The 22,930-nt window shown below is 46.5% G+C and overlaps 1 protein-coding gene across 2 annotated transcripts in view; it reads right to left on the minus strand.

Annotated features, from left to right (window-relative positions):
* NLGN4X (neuroligin 4 X-linked) overlaps nt 1–22,930 on the minus strand; it is a 390,250-nt gene that overhangs the window by 327,994 nt on the left and 39,326 nt on the right. For both annotated transcript variants that reach the window (XM_086387267.1, XM_086387268.1), the window contains exons 2-3: nt 22,321–22,489; nt 19,088–19,175 (exon numbers count right to left, since the gene is read on the minus strand). The gene's annotated coding sequence lies outside the window, so the exon portion shown is untranslated. The remainder of the gene's footprint in view (nt 1–19,087; nt 19,176–22,320; nt 22,490–22,930) is intronic.

The raw sequence follows: 22,930 nt of genomic DNA on the forward strand, positions 1-22,930 counted from the left end.
CATCAGGTGGCCAACGTATTGGAGTTTCAGCTTCAGCATCGGTCCTGCCAATGAATATCCAGGGTTGATTTCCTTTAGGATTGGCTGGTCTGCGGAGAAGTGGGCATTTTCAAATGCTTCCTCCCTTTCCTTGCTTTTCGTGCCAGAAATACTATCCTAAAAATAGGTGTGATTAATCCCTTTGGCAAACACATCGCCACTGAATTTGGAAGCCTAATTTTGCCAAGTCTGTTGTCATTCCCTAGGCATACCACTGTTTCGGTATTCAAGAAGAAAATCCAGAGTGTTCCCTTGCATAGGATGTGACGAATACAGTAGATTCCAGCAATCACACTCCTGAGTAATTACCCAAAGGAGCTGGAAACTTGTAGCCACACAAAAATCCACACGCTGCTGTTTATAGTATCTCTAGCGATCGAGGTCCAAACTTGAAAGAAACCGAGATATTCCCCGGCAGTTGGAAGGATAAATAAACTACAGTCGATCCAGATAACGGGAGAGTACTCAATGATAAGGCAGAACTGAGCTACTGGGCCATAAAAAAGATACGGATGAACCTTCAATGCATGGATTTCACTCCGTGAAACAAGCTGATCTGAAAAGGCTACAGAATGTGTGATTTCAGGTCCGTGACGTTCTGGTAAAGGCAGCATTATAGAGACAGTAAAAGCATCAGTGGGTGCCAGGACTGGGGTGGTGAGAAGGGTGATATACAGAAGCGTTAGGACATTGAAAATACTCTTGACGACACTCTAACAATGGATCCATGTCGTTCCACGCTTGTCCACACCCATGGGATGTAGAAGACCCAGAGTGAACTCTAATGCAAAGGCTGGCCTTTGGATGCTGACAATGTGGCAATGTAGGTTATTCCTTAGTTAAATAGATATGTATATACAGGCACCCCACTCTGGGGGTGGAAGTGAGAGGTGTTCGTAATAGTGGGGTTGGAACATGAACACGGGCAGGGAGGGAATGGAAACTGTCTGTACCTCTCTCTCACCTTTGCTGTAAATCTAAAGCAGCTCTGAAAAAGAAATGTGAGTGTAATCACATCATGGCAAACAGAAGGGGAAAACGTGGAGGCAGTGACGGATTTTATTTTCTTGGCCTCCAAAATCACTGCAGACAGTGAAGGCAGCCATAAAATAAATAAGCACGTGCTCCTTGGAAAGAAACATATGACAGACCTGGACAGCTTATTAAAAAGCAGAGACATCACTTTGCCGACAACTTCCGTCTAGTCAAAGCTATGGTTTTTCCAGTAGTCATGTACGGATGTGAGAGCCAGACCATAAAGAAGGCTGAGCGCCAAAGAACTGATGCTTTCAAACTCTGGTGCTGGAGAAGACTCTTGAGAGTCAGGAAATCAGTCCATCCTAAAGGAAATGAGCCCTGAATATTCACTGGAAGGACTGATGCTGAAGCTGAAACTCCAATCCTTTGGCCACCTGATGTGAAGAGCTGACTCATTTGAAAAGACCCTGAAGCTGGGAAAGATTGAAGGCAGGCAGAGAAGGGGATGACAGAGGATGAGGTGGTTGGATGGCATCACCAACTCGATGGACATGAATGTATGCAAGCTCCAGGAGACAGTGGAGGACAGGGAGGTCTGGCGTGCTGCAGTCCATGGGACCCCTAAGAGTCAGACATGACTGAGCGACTGAAGAATGACAAATTCAGAAAATGGTCATATAATTGCAAAAAATATGTTTTTTAAATAAACTACTTTGTCCCCATGAAATCACTGTTTGAGAGGAATCGAGTGAGTACCAACAGAGTTCCAGGTGGAATGCCAGGCTCTCTTCTCTTACCCCACACACTGCGATGAGAACAACTGTTCTCTACCTGCTTTACAGAGAACAAGGTGGATGCTCTAAGGAACTTGAAACCTGTCTAAGGAAGCAGAGGTGATATCACAAGTCACACTATGTTTCTTTTCTTTCCAAATTCTGTGCTCTTAACCACTAGGATACAAAGTCTCTTCAGTGTTATAATAGTCTACCTAGCAGAGCTGAAATGTTGAAACAATAAAACCACGACATGTTTATTGAGCTTTAAATTTCCTGGTGCCCTTGCTGCTGCTGCTGCTAAGTCCCTTCAGTCGTGTCTGACTCTGTGCGACCCCATAGACGGCAGCCCACCAGGCTCCCCCGTCCCTGGGATTCTCCAGGCAAGAACACTGGAGTGGTTTGCCATTTCCTTCTCCAATGCATGAAAGTGAAAAGTGAAAGTGAAGTCATGCTGGTGCTCCTTACTTCCGGCTTAAGTTCAAGATATCAGGCAGCACTAATATAAAGCATTAATATAAAGTGGTTGCCTTTAAATCCGTCCCTCCAGAGTTTGAGTTCTTAAACCCATCTCCAGCATGGAATGTTTTCAATGAAGCTTTGATCTTGAAAACCTAAGGCAGTACAGAGGAAGGTGCCATTCGCTTTGTGGAAAGATGTTTTGCGAGTCTGTGTAAGTCGTAAGTAAGCCCACTTATGACGCCGTGATAGAAATGTTTGCAAAAACAAAAGGAGTGGATTCCTGATGCCCTACATATCCCAAGTCTGGATCATCAGCAGAGATCTTTTTGGTGGTGATTAATGTAAATCTGCTACATCACCTATACAGAAAAGAGTCACATTTGTAGGTGTGTGTGTGTGTGTGTGTGTGTGTGTACACGCATGTGTGCATGCTGAAATAGCTGACTAACTGAAATGCCAGAGACGAACTAAAATCCAGGAGATGTGGATGTGAGAGTTGGGCCATAAAGAAAGCTGAGCACAGAAGAATTGATGCTTTTGAACTGTGGTGTTAGAGAAGACTCCTGAGAGTCCCTCAGACTGCAAGGAGATCCAATCAGTCCATCCTGAAGGAAATCAGTCCTGAATATTCACTGGAAGGACTGATGCTGAAGCCAAAGCTCCAATCCTTTGGCCACCTGATGCAAAGAGCTCACTCACTGGAAAAGACCCTGATGCTGGGAAAGATTGAGGGTGGGAGGAGAAGGGGACGACAGAGGATGAGACGGCTGGATGGCATCATCGACTAGATGGACATGAGTCAGCAAATTCCGGGAGATGGTGATGGACAGGGAAGCCTGGCGTGCCGCAGTCCATGGGTCGCAAAGAGTCGGGCACGACTGAGCGACTGAACAGCAATGACAAGAATGGCCAAATGCTAAATTCCATGGGACTGGCAAAGATAGAATATCACCTTGACCTTCTGGAGTTCTGAGCTAACAAAACTCCCCTGTGCTAATAACTAAAAAAAAAAAATTTAAAAAAATCAAACCACTGATTATAGCGTGGCAAAGAAGAAAAGGCAGGCTTTCTTCACCAAGGTTCTAAAACCGTCACACAGCCAAGGGTAAAAGCAGCATGCTTCAGGTCATGTTATCTTAGCAACAGCATCATCCGGACATGCGGGAAAAGAGTATGCCTGATGTCAACCACCTCCTGTGAGTGTCCATGACTCTGCAGTTATCTTTTAAAACACAGTAGGAGGACTTCCCTGGTGGTCCAGCGGTTAAGAATCCGCCTGCCAGTGCCAGGGACACGGGTGCCATCTCTGGTCCAAGAAGAGCTCACAGGCCACGCAGCGATGAAGCCCCTGCGTTATGGCTACCGAGCCTGTGTTAAGCCCAGGAGATGCTACCCCTCAGCCCCGAGCCATAATTACCGAAGCAAGAGAAGCCACCACAATGAGAAGCCCATGCTTCGCAAGTCAAGAGCAGCCCCTGATCACCACAACTAGAGAAAAGCCTGTGAACAGCAACAAGGACCCAGTGCAGCCAAAAATAGATTCATATTAAAAAAAATTGTTAGATAACAGGTGACGGTAGGCTAAAATTGAGAGAAGAGCCATTTGCGTAAATCTTAGGGCATTCCTCTACAAGGAGAGAAAACCCCTGGTCTCCACGAGGGGCACCGTGGTCTGATTACTGGGTGTGAGCATGCTGACCTGGACGCCCCAATGTGATCACGGCTGGGTTCACAGCATATTACAACACGGTCGGTCACCGATGGCAGATTTAGCCGGCGTGACCTCTGGGCCCTTGAAGACTCAACTGTCCAACAGTTTGAGGGAGCAAGTCATTGTCTCTCGGGATCAAAAAACAATTATAAGACCCATGGAGGCCAGCAAAGTTCGGGTTCAAAGAAGGTAAAGCAAGAGATGGCTTGTTGCTCCCTTGCAAGGCTGGGATGTGCACACCCTCTGAACCTTATCCGCCTTCCCAAAGACATTTCCTTATTTCTCTCTGTCACCTAAGAGTTGAGCTTCCCAGGTGGCACTAGGAGTAAAAGAACCTGCCTGCCAATGCAGGAGACCCAAGTTTGATCCCTGGGTCGGGAAGATTCCCTGGAGGAGGGCATGGCAACCCAGTCTAGTACTCTTGCCAGCAGAACCCCATGGACAGAGGAGCCTTGGAAGCTACAGTCCGTGGGGTTGCACAGAGTCAAACACTCTGAAGCGACTTAGCACACACATTCCTAATGACTAAAGTGCTGAAGACAGCTACCATCACACAGGAAATGACAAGCTACTAGCAACACTAAAAGCCCTTCCTGTTTTAAGCAAAGTTAGCTCCTTTTGTCTTACAAAATTAAATGTGTAGCTTTAGAGAGTACGTCCCCTTTAGAAAGGGGAGCCCCTGGACAGAACAAAACAACTCATTTCCACAACAGAGAGAGCCTTCAACTCAACCTTCCTCGGTAAAACTCCACCAGAGCACAAATCAAGAGGAACCGGTTCCTCCTATTGTGCCTGTTGGTTACAATTAACACCGGGTATGTTTCTCTCCTGTTTATAAATATAGAAAGTAGAAACCGTACTGGGTTTAAAAAAGAGAAAAAATAAATCTTTGGCTAGGCCATTTCTCAGGGGAAAAAAAAAATATATATATATGAGATCAGAGTGGCAATAACTCCAGTTAAGCAATTCTCCACATGACCTTGAGAAGGTCTAAATCGCTGACAGCATTTTTTTTTTTAACGTTCACTTTCATCTCTCAGTGTTATTTTGAAAACATTACTCTTTAGTAGCTACCCTGGAGCAGAGTCCTATCCTCACCCGCCCCAAACAAGGTTATCAGTTCATTTCCACGGGCCCGGCCAACATTTTTCTTTTAAGTGAAGGCTGAGCACCTCTTGGAGGAAAACAATATTGCATCAGAAGACAGCAATATTTAGCCTGTCTCTTCAGAGACAGAGACAAATGTTCTGTGTGCTCAGAAGGGAGCTTTATTTTCACCTGCATCCGTATATCAAGAGGTCTCGGCGACATTAGTGTTGACCAAGTAGAAGGGAGTCCGCTCAGGTCATCGGGGACATTGGCCGCCTTCTGCCAACTCTGTACAGATGGAATAAATTCTAGCAGGTGGCACGGGGAACTGCCAAGGGATTCCTGACTTCTTCAGTCGTCCGTTCTGAGTTTGTTGTTCAGTCGACTCTTTTTTGACCCTATGGACTGTAGCCTGCCAGGCTCCATGGGATGCTCCAGGCAAGAATACTGGAGTGGGCTGCCACTTCCTCCTCTAGGGGATCTTCCCGACCCACGGATGGAACCCGTAGGTCCTGTGTCTCCTGAACTGGCAGGCGGGTTCATTAGCACTCACACCACCAAGGAAGCCCCAGTATCATTTACATAGACGTTCCCTCTTAGCTTGGTCAGCAGAGAATTGGCTTACAACGCGGGAGACCTGGGTTCACTTCCTGGGTCGGGAAGATCCCCTGGAGAAGGAAATGACAACCCAGTCCAGTATTCTTGCCCGGAGAATCCCATGGACAGAGGAGCCTGGCAGGGCTACAGTCCACGGCGTCACAAGACCTCGACACGACTTAGCGACTAAATCACCACCAAACATACACATACTATGGAAATTAACACAAATAAGCAAAGCTAAGAGAGACTGTCGGTAGAGTGGTGAGATAGACCTGTAAATCGGGGGTCCGGAATCTGTGGGATCTAATGTCTCACGATCTGTGCTGGAGCTGATGTAATAATAATAGAAATAAAGACCACAATAAATGCAACATCCTCGAATCATCGCATTACCATCCCCCGCCCCTGGTCTGTGGGAAAACTGTCTTCCATGAAACCAGAGGTCGGTACCAAACGTTGGGGACCACTGCTCAAAACACAGCCTTCCCTGCTACTAATACATATTTTTATTACAACAGTATTATAATCTATTATAATTATATTACAAGCTTATAATATAGCATATAAGCTTATCATAATTTATTATACTGTCTTCAATAAATAGGTTTTAACTGTGCATGAGCACTGTCTCAGATGGTTATAGTAACACAAAATATTTCTGACACTCGAATGTTTAGTCTGGGAGAGAAGTGAGACATTCCAGTAAACATGGAGCGCTCCAGTTAGCCTGAGATGCTGTTAGATAAGGGATTTTACAGGGGGAGGAAGCTTTCCCTGAGAAGTGATGTGTGGGCGGGAATGGAGTCAGAAGGCTGAACGGAATTTTTTCCTAGCTCCCAAGAAAGGTCAGCTAAGGGAGGAAAGTGAAAAGTGTTAGTCACTCTGTCATGTCCAACGCTATGCAATGCCATAGACGATAGACATCACTTTGCTGACAAAGCTCCATCTACAGGAAGCTATGATTTTTCCAGTAGTCATGTATGGATGTGAGAGTTGGACCATTAAGAAAGCTGAGCACCGAAAAATTGATGCTTTCAAATTGTGGTGCTGGAGAAGACTCTTGAGAGTCCCCTGAACTGCAAGAAGATTGAACCACTCAAGCCTAAAGGAGATCAACCCTGAGCATTCATTGGAAGGACTGATGCTGAAGCTGAAACGCCAATACTTTGGCCACCTGATGCGAAGAGCTGACTCATTGGAAAAGACCCTGATGCTGGGAAAGATTCAGGGCAGGAGGAGAAGGGGATGACAGAGGATGAGATGGTTGGAAGGCATCACCAACTCAATGGACATGAGTTTGAGCAAACTCTGGGAGAGGGTGATGGACAGGGAAGCCTGGTGTGCTGCAGTCCATGGCATCTCAAAGAGTTGAAGAGAAGGAAGGGGTGGGAGCAGGTGGAACGCAAGTGAAGAGGATGCTAAGAAGGAAGGGGAAAAGAAAAAGGAATAAGAATTTTGTAAAAGAGATGGAGGAGGAGACTTCTTTGTGGGTCCAAGGATTAGGACCCCAGGCTTCCACTGCAGCGGGCAGAGGTTCCATCCCTGGTTGGGGACCTAAGAACCCACATGTCAGGAGGTGCGGCCAAAATAAGAGAGAGAGACAGACAGACGGAAGAAAGACCATGCCAGGGAAGGAGATGGGTGTGGCAGAGGTCACTGAAGGTGAGAGTTGAGACTCATCTCCTGACACTCACAGGATTGCAGCCTTCGACCTGCGGTAGGTTGAATGATTCCAGTTCAGTTCAGTTCAGTTCAGTCGATCAGTCGTGTCTGACTCTTTGCAACCCCAGGAAACACAGCATGCCAGGCCTCCCTGTCCATCACCAACTCCCGGAGTCCATCCAAACCCATGTCCATTGAGTCGGTGATGCCATCCAACCATCTCATCCTCTGTCGTCCCCTTCTCCTCCTGCCCTCAGTCTTTCACAGCATCAGGGTATTTCCCAATGAGTCAGCTCTTCGCATCAGGTGGCCAAAGGATTGGAGTTTCGGCTTTAGCATCAGTCCTTCCAATGAACACCCAGGACTGACTTCCTTTAGGATGGACTGGTTGGATCTCCTTGCAGTACTTGGGACTCTCAAGAGTCTGCAACTAATGCTTTTGAATGACTCCACCCCCAGCCAGACATACACATACATACCACAAAGCCATCCACTTCTGTATTTCCAGAATTCCTGAGAACACACAGCTTTCCCTGGCAGAGAACTTAATGTGGACGCTGAACACGTGATCAAACCAAGGGTCCTGGGATGGGGAGATGTCCCTGGTTCATCCGGGTGAGGCCAGAGGAATTACAAGGTCCTTAAAAGGAAGAGGGGGCCTCCTTCACAAGGTGGCTCAGCGGGGAAAGATCAGCCTGCCAACACGGGGGGTGGAGGTTCGATCCCTGGGTTGGGACGATCCCCCTGGAGGAGGGCATGGCAACCCGCTCCAGTCTTTTTGCCTGGAGCATCCCCACGGACAGAGGAGCCTGGCGAGCTACAGTCCTTGGGGTGGCAAAAGATTGGGACAGGACTGAGTGACTAAGAAACAAATGAAACGAGAAGGCGGCGGTCAGAGTGAGAGAAGGTGATGTGACAGATGAAGCAGACAGAGGAGGTGATGGGACAAGGGAGCAGGAATCAAGGAGGGGCAGAACCGGGAGAAGGCACGACAGTGGATCCTCCCCTCCCCTAGACCTTCCAGAAGCAACTGACCCTGCTGAGCCTGGCTTCTGCCCCAGACATGGGAGCTCCAGCACTGAGCTCGTCCGTGCGTCCTGTTCACACCAGTAACTTTGTGATGCTCTGTTCAGCAGTAGGAGGAAATGAACACACTGCAAAAGCAATGGGAAGTGACGCAAAGGCATTTCCATGACCCCTTTCTTCAAGAGGGCTTCCCTGGTGGCTCAGCTGGTAAAGAATCCGCCTGCAATGCAGGAGACCCGGGTTCAATTCCTGGGTCAGGATGATCCCCTGGAGAAGGGATAGGCTACCCACTCTGGTATTCTTGGGCTTCCCTGGTGGCTCAGCTGGTAAAGAATCCGCCTGCAATGCAGGAGACCCAGGTTCGATCCCTGGCTTTTGGGAAGATCCCCTGGAGAAAGGAAAGACGACCCACTCCAGTATCCTGGCCTGGAGAATTCCATGGGCTGTATAGTCCACGGGGTCGCAAACAGTCAGACACGACTGAGCAACTTTCAGTTTCTTTTCTTCAAGAAGACTGGCTGAGAACAGGGAACTCTGCTCAATGTCGTGTGGCAGCCTGGATGGGAGGGGAGTTTTGGGGAGAATGGATCCATGTACATGCGTGGTTGAGTGCCTTTACGGTGTGCCTGAAACTCCCACAACATTGTTAATCAGCTACAGCCCAATTCAAAATAAAAAGTTAAAAGAGGAAAAGAAGACTGGCTGAGAAAAATACAGCAGACTTAATGGTGGGGCTTCAAGAGGGTGCCTTTCAGATTGCAATGACTGACATAGCATCTCCCAACAGAACGGCCTGACAGAGAAATGGATCGGAAAGCTTCTCAACCAGCAGCGGGCAGAAAACACTGGTGAGAAAGGGACACATTCAGAGCTCCAGAGGGTTCTCTCCAAGCCCTGAGATGTCACACACGATGACACTTCTTTCCAAAGCCGTTTAGCCATTTAGGGACTTTCCTGTGGTCCAGTGAGTAAAAGTATCCCCCCAATGCAGGGGACCTGGGTTTGACCTCTAGTCTCAGAACTAGCTCCCATAAGCCTCAATTAAGGGTTTGCATGCTGAAGCCAGGCTTCAGCAATATGTGAACCGTGAACTTCCAGATGTTTAAGCTGGTTTAAGAAAAGGCAGAGGAACCAGAGACCAAATGGCCAACATCCGCTGGATCATCGAAAAAGCAACAGAGTTCCAGAAAAACACCTACTTCTGCTTTATTGACTATGCCAAAGCCTTTGACTGTGTGGATCACAATAAACTGTGGGAAATTCTGAAAGAGATGGGAATGCCAGACCACCTGACCTGCCTCTTGAGAAACCTGTATGCAGGTCAGGAAGCAACAGTTAGAACTGCACATGGAACAACAGACTGGTTCCAAATAGGAAAAGGAATAGTCAAGGCTATATATTGTCACCCTGCTTATTTAACTTACATGCAGAGTACATCATGAGAGATGCTGGGCTGGAAGAAGCACAAGATGGAACCAAGATTGCCAGGAGAAATATCAATAACCTCAGATATGCAAATGACACCACCCTTATGGCAGAAAGTGAAGAGGAACCAAAAAGCCTCTTGATGAAAGTGAAAGTGGAGAGTGAAAAGAGTGAAAAAGTTGGCTTAAAGCTCAACATTCAGAAAACAAAGATCATGGCATCTGGTCCCATCACTTCATGGGAAATAGATGGGAAACAGTGGAAACAGTGTCAGACTTTATTTTTGTGGGCTCCAAAATCACTGCAGATGGTGACTGCAGCCATGAAATTAAAAGACACTTACTCCTTGGAAGGAAAGTTATGACCAACCTAGATAGCATATTCAAAAGCAGAGACATTACTTTGCCAACAAAGGTCCATCTAGTCAAGGCTATAGTTTTTCCAGTGGTCATGTAGGGATGTGAGAGTTGGACAGTAAAGAAAGCTGAGCGCCAAAGAATTGATGCTTTTGAACTGTGGTGTTGGAGAAGACTCTTGAGAGTCCCTTGGACTGCAGGGAGATCCAACCAGTCCATTCTGAAGGAGGTCAGCCCTGGGGTTTCTTTAGGAATGATGCTAAAGCTGAAACGCCAGTACTTTGGCCATCTCATGTGAAGAGTTGACTCACTGGAAAAGACTCTGTTGCTGGGAGGGATTGGGGGCAGGAGGAGAAGGGGACGGCAGAGGATGAGATGGCTGGATGGCATCACTGACTCAATGGACATGAGTCTGAGTGAACTCCGGGAGTTGGTGATGGACAGGGAGGCCTGGCGTGCTGGGACTTATGGTGTTGCAAAGAGTCGGACACAACTGAGCGACTGATCTGATCTGAATTGATGCTGCAACTAAAAAATGTGAATGCCTTAACTAAGACCCAGCACAGCCAAAATAAAGAATTAACCTAAACATTTTTTTAAATGGTTTTCACGGCACATCATTTTCAGAGATCTCTTCTAAGACTTAACCACAGAAAACCTAATGATTTGAAAATACTTGAGAAGATTAAACTACCCGCCTTGTAAAATTCTTCAACTCTGATCTGACGTTTCCAACCATAAAATAACAAAATGACCAACCAGGATTCCACATTCAGCCTCAGTTCCCCTCATCCATCGATTTTTGAGGAAGTTCGTGGTTTCAACATTTAAAAAATTAAACCTACAATGTCAAGATAATGCAGTTAGCTGAGATGTTTAATTAACAATGGGTTATAAAAGACTCAAGGGACTTCCCTGGTGGCTCAGTGTTAAAGAATCCACCTGCAATGCAACAGACTTCAGAGACGTGGGTTGGATCCCTGGCTTGACAGATCCCCCAGAGAAGGGAAGGGCAACCCACTCCAGTATTTTTGTCTGGGAAATCCCATGGACAGAGAGGCCTGGTGGGCTACAGTCCATGGGGGTCAGAAAGAGTCGGACACGCCTGAGCGACGAGACACCAACAAAAAATAAAAGACCCCATGCAAATAACAGCAACCCAAGAGAGCAAAGGAACACCTGTTAGGAAACTGAAACTCCGTAGCTGACACAGGCTCCTTTTTCAAGTTACCCTTCATGATGCATCTGCAACTTTGGGAAGGTGAGAAATTAATGAGGACACAGACCCAGCGCGGACAGCGCTTCATTCATCTGACGCCACCTGCTTCTCCCCTTGCCAGGTATTATTTGTTAACCTTCTTCCCAGAACAGCCTAATTTGAACAAGCCAATCAATTACCATTAAAAGGACAAGGGAAAGACTCAACATGCCCCCCCAAGGAAGCCTTAAATTTTCTAAGTAATTGAGAAGAAAACACAGCAGCTGAAATCGTAGTCCATTTAGAAGACTTAATTACAGATAAGTCAATGCTAAATAATTTATAGTCTCCCGTGCATATGAACCAGACCAGAACAAATAGCGAGGGAAATAAAAATTCTCGAGAATCGAGGCTCCATTGTGGTGGTGGCGGTTTAGTCGTTCAGTCGTGTCTGACTCTTTGTGACCCCATGGACTGTAGCCCACCAGGCTCCTCTGTCCATGGGGATTCTCCAGCCAAGAATACTGGAGAGTGGGCTGCCATTCCATTCTCCAGGGGATCTTCCCGACCCAGGGATCTAACCCGACTCTCCTGCATAGGCAGGCAGATTCTTTATCCACTGAGCTACCAAAGGGGTCCCATCCCTGGGGTCAAAAGAAGAAGTTTGGTCTCCTGAAACACAGCATACATGGGCTGGAATGACTTTGTTTTCTCCGTCTGATATTAAAGGTTCGAAGAAGGATTATCTGCACAACGGGAAGGAGTCTCGTCCACTCAGACGCTGGGCAGAAAAGCTTCACGCACAGGACGGGACCGTTTATACCTGGATAAAACTGCATCCGCCAGGCTGATTCTTTCGCTTGTCAGCAGATGGCACAGGAAGGAGGTCAAAGGACCAGTGCAGTGTCCTTGACTTGCTCCCTTGAGCGTCTCAGCCCGGACTAGACCTTAGAGCTACTGGTTTCCAGAAAGCACGTGTCCCTGTGAGACCAGGAGTCAAGCTTGTTGACCTGCATTCACCGGTCATTTACTGAGAACCTTCTGTGTGGCCTTGTGGTATGATGGGAACACAGAAGACTCAATCTTCCTGACTTAAATCACCAGGACTTGGCAGGTGGTCCAGTGGTTAAGAATCCACCTGCCAATGCAGGGGAAATGGGTTTGATCCCTCGTCTGGGGAGATTCCCCCAGGCCACGGGGCAGCTAACCCCATGTGCTGTTAACTACTGAGCCCATGAGTCGCAACTACAGAAGCCAGTTCACCTTAGAGAACGTGCTCTGCAAGAAGAGCGGTCACCGCAATGCACAGCCCATGGACCTCAACCAGAGAGTAACCTCTGCTCGACACAGCTCGTGAAAAAGCCACACAAAGCAATGAAGACCCAGGACAGTCAAAAAAAAAAATTCCAACTGCATGCCAAGAAGAATCCAGGAAGGTTCAGGTCCCGTTCGCTAACGGTGTTCATGAGGTTATGTTTCGTGATACCTCCCTGAGGATCGAACTGTTCCATTCTCCATGACCCCACGTCAAGACACTTCAGTAAACATTGAGGAACACAGTGGAAAATCTTATTTTAGCAGTCACCACGGAAAGGGAAGGAGGCAGGGCACGTTAGAGGCATATGTTGAGATTCCATCAGTCAGTTCAGTTCAGTCGCTCAGTCGTGTCCGACTCTTTGTGACCCCAAAGACTGCAGCACGCCAGACCTCTCTGTCCATCATCAACTCCTGGAGTTCACCCAAACCCACGTCCATTGAGTTGGTGATGCCATCCGACCATCTCATCCTCTGTCGTCCCCTTCTCCTCCCGCCTTCAGTCTCTCCCAGCATCAGGGTGTTTTCCAATGAGTCAACTCTTCATATGATGTGGCCAAAGGATTGGAGTTTCAGCTTCAACATCAGTCCTTCCAATGAATATTCAGGACTGATTTCCCTTAGGATGGACTGGTTGGATGCCCTTGCTGTTATACATATTCATCGATATGCAATATTTATTTTTCTCTTTCTAAGTTGCTCTGCATGACAGGCTCTAGGTTCATTTGCATCATTACAAGTGAGTCAAATCCACTCTTTGTTATGGCTATGTAATATTCCACTGCATATATCTACCACAGCTTCCTTATCCATTTGTGTCTTGATGGATATGTAGGTGGCTCCCATGTCCTGGCTGCAAACACTGGGGTGCTTTGTGTCTTTCTGAGTCACAGTATGGATTAAGCTATTTGCAGGGCGGGAATTGAGATACAGATGTAGAGAAGAGACTTGTGGACACACAGGTGAAAGGAAAGGGCGGGATGAATGGAGAGAGTAGCTCTGACATGTATACACAGTGAAGTGAAGTACAAGCCGCTCAGTCGCGTCCGACTCTTTGTGACCCTGTGGACTATACAGTCCATGGGATTCTCCAGGCCAGAATACTGCAGTGGGTAGCCTTTCCCTTCTCCAGGGGATCTTCCCAACCCAGGGATCGAAAACCCAGGTATCCCACATTGCAGGCGGATTCTTTACCAGCTGAGCCACCAGGGAAGCCCAAGAATCCTGGAGTGGGCAGCGTATCCCTTCTCTAGGGGATCTTCCCAACCCAGGAATCAAACCGGGGTCTCCTGCATTGCAGGCGGATTCTTTACCAACTGAGCTAGTGAAACACCTAGCTAGTGCGAAGTTGGCGTATAGCAGAGGGTGTTCAGCTCGGGGCTCTGTGATGACCTAGAGGGGTGGGAGGGAGGCTCACAAAAGAGGCACTATATGTACACACATAACGGAGTCATATAGGCATCTGAATGCAGAGTTCCAAAGAACACCAAGGAGAGATAAGAAAGCCTTCCTCAGCGATCAATGCAAAGAAATAAAGGAAAACAACAGAATGGGAAAGACTAGACAAGAGATCTCTTCAAGAAAATTAGAGATACCAAGGGAACATTTCATGCAAAGATGGGCCCGATAAAGGACAGAAATGGTATGGACCTAACAGAAGCAGAAGATATCAAGAAGAGGTGGCAAGAATACACAGAAGAACTGTACAAAAAAGATCTCCATGACCCAGATAATCACGATGGTGTGATCACTGACCTAGAGCCAGACATCCTGGAATGTGAAGTCAAGTGGGCCCTAGAAAGCATCACTACGAACAAAGCTAGTGGAGGTGATGGAATTCCAGTTGAGCTATTCCAAATCCTGAAAGATGATGCTGTGAAAGTGCTGCACTCAATATGCCAGCAAATTTGGAAAACTCAGCAGTGGCCACAGGCCTGGAAAAGGTCAGTTTTCATTCCAATCCCAAAGAAAGGCAATGCCAAAGAATGCTCAAACTACCCCACAATTGCATTCATCTTACACGCTAGTAAAGTAATGCTCGAAATTCTCCAAGCCAGGCTTCAGCAATACGTGAACCATGAACTTCCAGGTGTTCAAGCTAGTTTTAGAAAAGTCAGAGGAACCAGGGATCAAATTGCCAACATGTGCTGGATCATGGAAAAAGCAAGAGAGTTCCAGAAAAACATCTATTTTTGCTTTATTGACTATGCCAACGCCTTTGACTGTGTGGATCACAACAAACTGTGGAAACTTCTGAAAGAGATGGGAATACCAGACCACTTGATCTGCCTCTTGAGAACCTGTATGCAGGTCAGGAAGCAACAGTTAGAACTGGACATGGAACAACAGACTGGTTCCAAAGAGGAAAAGGAATAGTCAAGGCTATATATTGTCACCCTGCTTATTTAACTTCTGTGCAGAATACACCATGAGAAATGCTGGGCTGGAAGAAGCACAAGATGGAACCAAGATTGCCAGGAGAAATATCAATAACCTCAGATATGCAGATGACACCACCCTTATGGCAGAAAGTGTAGAGGAACTAAAAAGCCTCTTGATGAAAGTGAAAGTGGAGAGTGAAAAAGTTGGCTTAAAGCTCAACATTCAGAAAACGAAGATCATGGCATCCGGTCCTATCACTTCATGGGAAATAGATGGGGAAACAGTGGAAACAGTGTCAGACTTTATTTTTCTGGGCTCCAAAATCACTGCAGATGGTGACTGCAGCCATGAAATTAAAAGACACTTACTCCTTGGAAGGAAAGTTATGACCAACCTAGATAGCATATTCAAAAGCAGAGACATTACTTTGCCAACAAAGATCCATTTAGTCAAGGCTGTGGTTTTTCCAGTGGTCATGTATGGATGTGAGAGTTGGACTGTGAAGAAAGCTGAGCGCTGAAGAATTGATGCTTTTGAACTGTGGTGATGGAGAAGAGTCTTGAGAGTCCCTTGGACTGCAAGGAGATCCAACCAGTCCATTCTGAAGGAGATCAGCCCTGGGATTTCTTTGGAAGGAATGATGCTAAAGCTGAAACGCCAGTACTTTGGCCATCTCTTGCAAAGAGTTGACTCATTGGAAAAGACTCTGATGCTGGGAGGGATTGGGGGCAGGAGGAGAAGGAGACGACAGAGGATGAGATGGCTGGATGGCATCACTGACTCGATGGACGTGAGTCTGAGTGAACTCCGGGAGTTGGTGATGGACAGGGAGGCCTGGCGTGCTGTGATTCATGGGGTTGCAAAGAGTCGGACACGACTGAGCAACTGAACTGAACTGAGTCACACTCTCGCACAGCAAAAAACACAACTTTGTAAAGCATCTTGACTCCAATTTAAAAAAAAATGAGAAAAAGGCATATGTTTATGCAAAAGATCCCAAATCACGTACAACCAAAATATATTTTCTTAATATTTACTGCAGGTCCCCAGCACGCCAAGGCGTGACGTCCGACAACCCGCCAGAGAAAAGAGAAAACAAGTGCGTTCCATCCTAATGTTCATTACCCTCTTCCTGGAAGCCTGCTGAGTCACAATCACCTGGCTGCCTCAGACAGGCACAAATGGGATCTGCGAACTGCTTGGTTTAAACCCTATAAATGCCCTTCGTTAAAACATTCAGGGGAGCAGAAACCAAAAGTCTTAATGATTGAAGGCGCTTCTTCAAGCAGTCCTTTCCTCTCGATTCTGATCGTGACGGACAGGGGACGACAGCTGCTGGGGGTGACCCGCCCTCATCAGAGCGGCTGAATCACACACGCTTTTCTGTGGATGGCCGCTTTTCTGTGGATGGCCGTGGATTCTCTCCCTGGGGCAGGTCACTTTCTTACATGAAACTCCAGGGAGCTCCCAGACGTTCCTGAGCAAACTCCAGGAGCTGGTGACGGACACGGAAGCCTGGCATGCTGCTGTCCATAGGGTCGCAAAGAGTCAGACACGACTGGGCAACTCAACAACCACCACCCAGGCCTCACGCTTGAATGCATCCCAAATTTCAGCTGACAAACAGCTGCTGTACGGTTAAGACATTGTAGTGGGTGCATTCACAAAATTCCTAATTATGAAAGCTTACACCTATAGTATCCATAATTTGTTATATATTAATGTGCACACAAGCTCAGTCACGTCTCTTTGCAACTGCATAGACTATAGTCCTCCTCCAGAAGAATCTTCCTGACCCAAGGATCGAACCTGAGTCTCGAAGGTCACCTGCCCTGGCGCCCGGGTTCTTTACCACTAGCACCGCCTGGGAAAGCCCTTCACTGCTGCACTTTCCATGATGTTCCTTTATGGGTTTCATGGTCTGAAATGAAAGTCGCTCAGTCGTGTCCTAATCTTTGCAACCCTTCTCCAGGCCAGAATACAGGAGTGGGTAGCCTTTCCCTTCTCCTCCAGGGGATCTTCCCAACCCAGGTCTCCCGCACTGCAGGCCGATTCTTTACCAGCTGAGCCACACGGGAAGCCCATATTCAGAGCTGTGCGGTTTAGAGCTCAAACTCCAAACCTAGTAACCACCGCCTCGCCTGGTTCTAAAACCAGGACGGCCTGCTTCACTGCACTGAATGCTCCTTGCAGGGTGGCTGCTGAAATGATGACAAGTAGAACTGCATAGGGTTGTTCTAAAGGTTGGTGTTATGAGAAGGAAGACACGTATCGGGCTGGACAAGGAGTTCCTCGGGGTGTCAGACTTTTCGGCTGACCCGATACTTGTGCAACCTCACGCCTTGGTCACATATATCTGATGTTCCTCCAAAAAGAAAATGACAATACAAAAAAAAAAAAGTTTCAGAATTCACAAGAGAAACAAATTTGATTAATGTGCTGTTATTGATTGGTGAGCCGTATATCCTGATGAGAAATGTGTGTGCACACAACTCCTTTGATAAAATAGGTACGTCTACTCAAGATAAAAAGAGCGAACTGGGGTTCATGTGTTTCCTCATCTGCTATCTTTCACATTTCCATGTTAACTGCATAAACAGGGGTGGCATTCTGCTGCTGCTGCTCCTGCTAAGTCGCTTCAGTCGTGTCCGACTCTGTGCGACCCCATAGACGGCAGCCCACCAGGCTCCACAGTCCCTGGGATTCTCCAGGCAAGAACACTGGAGTGGGTTGCCATTTCCTTCTCCAATGCATGAAAGGGAAAAGTGGAAGGGAAGTCGCTCAGTCGTGTCCGACTCTTTACGACCCCATGGACTGCATCCTACCTATTCATTACAAATTAGTTTTTCGGGGAAGCCAAAAAAGAAAGCGACCTAGCATTTGCTTATGGCAGGATATAGGAACAGGAGTTTGCAAATCTAGTTTGTTGAAAGCAAGAGTCCAGTGAAGGACATGACCTTGACAATCACCTAAAATCCCGGAAAACCACTGAGGTTTATTAGAGTGAAGACTGGAAAATTAAGTGGTTAAATGGGAAACAGACAGTTAAAAGCCAGAGTTGGACACGACTTACTGACTGAACAAAGAGCAGCAATAATCACATATATATCAGCAGGGCTTGAATGGACAGCTGAGTCATGGAAAACCTCAACTATTTACTTGAAATACATTAAGACATGCTCTTTTTAGTATACTGACATACTTTTAAGGGCTTCCCCAGTGGCTCAGATGGTAAAGAATCCGCCTGTGACACGGAAGACCTGGGCTCAATCCCTGGGTGGGGAAGATCCCCTGGAGGAGGGCATGGCAACCCACTCCAGTATTCTTGCCTGGAGAATCCCCATGGACAGAGGAGCCTGGCGGGCTACAGTCCACGGGGTTGCAAAGAGTTGGACCCAACTCTGGACAAAGTATGCATGCATTCATTTTAAATTTTAAGCATGGGGGGAGGTGGGTAAGTGTGTCAGTTTTGACTTGTAAAGTACCTTCACTACTGCGAGCTCACAACCATCAAAATATTCTCTCCATTTCCCCTTCTTTGCGCTGTGCTCTATTTCTGATAAAGAAAAGGATTCCGGGGCCTCAGTGGGCCCCCACCCTGCATTAAAAGTACATCTGGTATTTAGTATTCCACTCCCCAGGGCTGCACGCAAAAATGATACAAAGATACATTGAGGCCATTCAAAGATCTCAGTAGCTTGAGATGCTCCCTGCAGGATAAAGTGGGATGAGGGTCCATTTTGGAAGAAATATACACAAGCTGAGTCAGAGGATTGACCCTGCTGTCTCATTAATGAGATAGACTCTGCACTGGGGCTATTTGCAGAAACAAATGATTATTACGAAATCCTAAATTCACAAGGCATGCCCCTTGTACACGCCAAAGGAGGCTGAAATCGCTGCTCTGCACTGTGCTGAATTTGAAATGGATTTTTTTTCTTTCTGTTTTTAAAGAAAACCACGGTCCCCACCAAAGTAATTTCAAAGCACTGCTAGATGTGAATTAACCAGGCAGTAAATGCTTCAGGAAAATAAACCAGCGGAGATCAATCTTTACTTTTTTCATACTTACCATTACATCGTCCTTCTAAGAAGATGCTTTTAAAAATGCCTCCATGAAAATCTACTTGATTGCTTTTCCATCTCAGCACATTTCTCCCCTGTTGCCATAAAACAGAGACACAGAGAAAGAGAGAGAAAAATCCACTCAGTGAAAGAGATGCTATCGTTGTGTCAAAATCAATATGACATTTCTTCTAAGCCTTCTTCTCTGTGATTAGAAAAACCGGGGTGGGTAGAGACATCAAGTAATTCCGAACCGATTTCCTAAATTCAAGCAACCAATCAAGAAAGGACGCCAAAACAGTGATTACCGCAAACTGTAGCTTTTCTGTGTGACCGCACGAGTCCACGGGCGATTTGAGAATTCAGAATAAACTGAGACCATTGGAAGTCAGCAATGTATCAATACTTACCACTTACACTCCTCGGGCCGCCATTAAATTTTCATTGAAAATGAACGATCAGTTTAGTTCATGTCTATGTTTGATCTAGTTTATTTAAGTTAAGGATTTAAACTCTTTGCCTGGGCTTCCCCGGTGGCTAAGGAGTAAACAATCCGGCTGCAATGCAGGAGACTAGGGTTTGATCCCTGGGTTGGGAAGACCCCCCTGGAAGAGGAAATAGCAACCCACTCCAGTATTCTTGTCTGGGAAATCCCATGGCCAGAGGAGCCTGGTGGGCTACCGTCCATGGGGTCTCAAAGAGTCAGACAAGACTGAGGCAACTCAGCTCCTTGCACAATTTGATTTGTGGAAGCCCAACCCGCTCCAGCGTTCTTGCCTGGAGAATCCCACGGCAGAGCCTGGCGGGCTGCCGTCTATGGGGTCACACAGAGTCGGACACGACTGAGGCGACTTAGCAGCAGTAGCAGCAACACCTTAGGCATCATTTAGTTGAGAGACTATTTCTCAACCTGCAGAGATTTTTTTTTCCTCCAACAGCAGTATGTCAGACGGGCAAGATTCAAGCGGTCCATGTGTCTTGACTCTCCTATGGCAAAACCAGGCCCTGTTTGGTCAGGAACCATCTTCGGACCATTTGGTACTTTACTTGTCAGCTCAGGCTGGAGTCTTCTCTTTACAGGATGACTGTCAACAATCCCACTTCTAACTGAGGATCACCCCAAAGCAAGTGACCCCACCACCACCCGTGAGACATATGGACAGACTACGCACTTGTCATTGAGTCATCACTTTACTTCTGCAAGAAGACAGCAAGTAGGAAGAGAGGATAAACCTTTCAACCCTCAATTTAATGCACTTCAACCCTAGAGGACATCGGTACTGATGTTTGGCTTTCAAAGCTAACGACTCAGCCCATTCTTCGGTTGTAGGAAGGGAGGTTCATTGTCATTTTTCTTTTTCTTTTTTTTTTGATCACTGGTAACACGTAGCCACCATTAGTTACTATGTCATAAATATCGCCGGGGCAAATATATTCGTGAAAATGAATTTGTATGAAACAAACAATCTTAGCTGCACTCATTATTCTTGACCCTTCTATAGCCATGCAGGACAGTTACCATCACATTGATTTTAAATACTTTTAGGAAAAACGATATTCAGATGTTAGGTCTCACAACTCACCAGTTGCAAGACAGAGTTTGGACCCACGTCTACCTTGAGTTCAGAGAACACATCCTTTGCCCAGAATCAAGCTGTGTCTTTGTCCAAACATAATAGGAATTGTTACAGTAGGTAACGTGTCTATGGTGGGTCAATGTTAAACGTGTATAGTGTGTGTGTGTGTGTGTGTGCGTGTTCAGTCATGTCAGACTCTTTGCGACCCCATGGACTGTAGCCCACCAGGCTCCCCTGCCCATGGGGATTCTCCGGGCAAGAATACTGGAGCGAGTTGCCATTTCCTCCTCCAGGGGATCTTCCCGACCCAGGGATCGAACCGGAGTCTCCTGCATCTCCCGTGCTGGCAGGAGAATTCTTTACCACTGAGTTACCTAGGAAGCCCATATATATATGGTGGGTCAACCTTAAACATACTGCTTTACACATGGATGGACTCTTCATTTTTGGCTTTTCGGATCTTAGTGCCCTGACCAAGGATGGAACCCGCGGTCCAGGTGATGAAAGCACCAAGTGCTAAGCACTGGACCACCAGGGAATTCCCATTCGGACTCTTTTCATCCTCTCAATGAGCGCAAAAGACAGCATTATCTCCTTTAATTGGAAAAAAAGAACACGAAGGAGGTATTAGGGAACTCACCCAAGATCACCGTGCTATTAATGGCGGTGTAGGGCTCAAAGTGGGCAGTCAGACTATCAAGACACATTCTATCAGGTGGAGCAATAATACCTTCTCTCTGTCTCCCTCTCAGTCCCCAGACTGTGAGAATCTCAGCCTGACACGGTTTCCATCAAAGGTTACTTTGTATCAGGACCAAAGAGCCTCAGTGCCCCAGTGATGCGGATCGGAATAGCAAGCATCCATGGACTAGGAGCTATTATAACATAGCGGGATTACATATCACAATTTACAAACCGGCTCTGTTTCTCTTTCCCTTGATCAGAGGTCCTGCCTTGGTTCACACCCACAGCTCAGTGTCCATTTCACAAGTTGTGTGTGTGTGTGTGTCAGCAAAGAACTACCAAAATGATAAATCACTTATTGGGCGGGGGGAAAGAAAAGTATCGATGGGTCTATTACATTTGTGCTGGAGGACATATTACAGATGTCTTGAAAACAGATAAATATAACAACAAACTGCTGATTCATTAAAAATTAGTAAGAAATTACATTTTATTATGCAGTTTCACTGTATAGGATATAAAGTTATAAGCTACCATATAGATACCACCTGTAAAAAAAACTTACACTATAATTATTATGTTATTGACTCATCGGTGACAGTTTCTTTCAAAACCTGACCTTCCTTGCTGGTCCAGTGGTTAAGAATCCACCTGCCAATGCTGGAGACTTGGGTTCTATCCCTGGTTGGGGAACTTGGATGCCACATGCTCGGGGCAGCTAAGCCCGTGTACCAGAACTAGTAAGCCCGTGTACCACAATTACTAAGCCAGTGTACCACAGTTACCAAGCTTGCATTCCGCAATGAAGAACCAGTGCAGATTAAAAAAAAAAAATCCCTTGAGATGACTGATATTGAGTTCTCAAGTTTCACCAATATTGATGAGTTACTGGTATATTAGCAAATCCTAGCATGAACATCTTATGTCACGCTGCTGGCGTCTTAGGATGCAGCAAACACATAAGTCAAAGTATACAGACCTCTAGCAGAATATTCGATGCAGAAGCTAAGAACGGTCTACTCCACTCTATGACAACAATTCAAGGAAGCTTCTCCAAATAATGTCATCTCTATGACCGAAGACCTGGGGTTTCCTAGAGGTGTTCACAGCCATTCCAGATGGCTCTGGGCAGCAGGTCCAGCAGAAACCTAGAACATAAGGTAACAGGGACATAAGTACTTTCATAAAAGACACCGTTGATGAAGCTAGGACTTTTCAGTAGGGTACAAATATGATTTTATTCCCTGGTAGCTAAATACTGTGAGCTTCCCAGGTGGCTGAGTGGTAAAAAATCCACCTGCCAATGCAGGAGATGTGGGTTTGCTCCCAGGCTCAGGAAGATTCCCCTGAAGGAGGGAAGGGCAACTCACTCCAGTATTCTTGCCTGGAGAATCCCATGGACAGAGGAGCCTGGCGGGCTACAGTCCAGCGACTGTAAGAACTTGTTCTTTAGCGACTAAAGAACAACAACAAATGCTGTACAGAAAACACTGCGTAGAAATCCTAAGTTATTTCATTTCAGAAATGTTCATTGAGCACACACTTTGCGAAAGATTTGAGGATACTAGAAAAGAAATATCAAGGACTTT

The sequence above is a fragment of the Bos grunniens genome, chromosome X (assembly GCF_055505025.1).
Source record: "Bos grunniens cultivar Pamir isolate PY7600 chromosome X, Bosgru_T2T1.0, whole genome shotgun sequence".
Lineage (NCBI taxonomy): Eukaryota > Metazoa > Chordata > Mammalia > Artiodactyla > Bovidae > Bos > Bos grunniens.